Source organism: Rhinopithecus bieti, unplaced genomic scaffold (assembly GCF_001698545.2).
Source record: "Rhinopithecus bieti isolate Rb0 unplaced genomic scaffold, ASM169854v2 scaffold_10657, whole genome shotgun sequence".
Classification (NCBI taxonomy): domain Eukaryota; kingdom Metazoa; phylum Chordata; class Mammalia; order Primates; family Cercopithecidae; genus Rhinopithecus; species Rhinopithecus bieti.
In genome coordinates, this window is record NW_016806691.1 from 1,622,251 (window position 1) to 1,623,979 (window position 1,729).

Here is a 1,729-nt window from a genome sequence, read left to right on the forward strand (position 1 = left end):
TCTTCTTTTTTGAGATGGAGGCTCACTCTATTGCCCAGGCTGGAGTGCTGTGGCGTGATCTTGGCTCACTGCAGCCTCCGCCTCCCAGGTTCAAGCAATTCTCCTGCCTCACCCTCACGAGTAGCTGAGACTACAGGCACCTGCCACCATGCCCAGCTAGTTTTTAAATTTTTTTTTGGTAGAGATGGGGTTTCCCCATGTTGGCCAGGCTGGTCTGGAACTCCTGACCTCAAGTGATCTGCCCACCTCGGCCTCCCAAAATGCTGAGATTACAGGCCCGAGTTACTGCGCTCAGCCTTTCTCTTCTTTTTCATGATATACTACTGGTCTTGTCTGTGCTTGTAATTATTTTCGCTGTATATTAGTTTATTACAAAAAAAAAGATACTCTTATCTTTACGGGAATAATTGGCACCGATCTGAATATTCAAGTCACCAATTTTGGCAAATATGAAGTCCAAGTTGTCTTGGTTTTCTTTTACATCCTGTCTCCCTTCTTGCGAAGACATATTTTCATTTAAAATAAATCCACTCACCCCTACCCCAACTCCCCAGCTGTAGCAGGGAAGGATTAAGTAGGGGGCGGGGTAAAGCCCTGTTAGGTAGCGCGGCGTTGGGCCTACTTCTGAGAGTTTAATCCTAATAGGGAATTCGGAGTTCTTTCTTCGGAGGCGCGTAGCTCTGCATTATTTAAAAATGTTTTCCGCAAACCCGCAATCCCTTAGGCCAAAGGCACCCCTAACGAACGGAAATATCCCGAGCTAGAGAGCGGCCTTTCCGGCAGTAGCCCCGGCTCCTCCAAGGCGGGAGGATCGGCTGGGAGCGCTGCAGGTCAGAGAGGGCGATCCCAGCGGGACCCGCGGCCTGAGGCTGGGCCTGGGGCTGCCGCCCCCTCCAGGCGACGGGAAACCCTCGGAAGTGGGTTTCCGCGCGAAAGCAGCATTGTGGCCAGTCAGGAAACGCCTTCGCGAAGCAGGAGGGCCCCTGGGGCCTTTCCCGGGCGACCCGACCTGCATGGCCGCGTGCCGGGAGCTTTCCTGTTGAGCGCGGTGGAGCGCGCACGTTTCCTTCAGTTCTTTCTCAGAAGTTTAGGCCGCACCCGCCCGCGCCCCCTTTCCACGATTATACAAGAGCACGCCAGGGTTTCTTATTTTGGTGTGTTTTGAGACCAAAACCCCTATCCGCTAAGCCTGAGGAGACGCCCGCCCCCTCAGCCCTGAAATGAGGCCTCAAAACGGCAACCGATGTGGGCAGCCGCGCAACCGCCCCAAACCCAAAGGCTAGAGGGCGTGCCCAGGGGCCAGGTGCAAGCGGTGGGGAAAGTAACGGCTTTTGGTAGCCCCGCCCCTCCGTCCCGCCCTCTCCGCGCCTGCCCATTTTCTTTCCCTCGGGTCTGTAACCGTCTCTCGGGCCGCTTCCTCTTTAAGGCGGAGCCCGGCGTGGATCTCGCGAGATCCGGTTTGGCGCCGTGACCTCCATGTGGGAGCTCCAGCTCTATAAGTAAACACTCTGCGCGGCGCAGACATGGCCTCTTCCTCTTTTTGAGGCGGTGTCTGCAGCAGCGCCTCAGAGTGGTTCCGGTCGTCTCTTCTCAAGTCGGCTGGTAGGTCGCGCGGACTGAGAGTCGCCGCCGCCTGTTGGGCCCGGCGTCCGGTAGGTCCAGTGCGTGCGCTCGCCCGCCTGCCGCGGAGGGCCCGAGCCGCAGGGGAAGCGGCGCGGGCCGGGCGGGG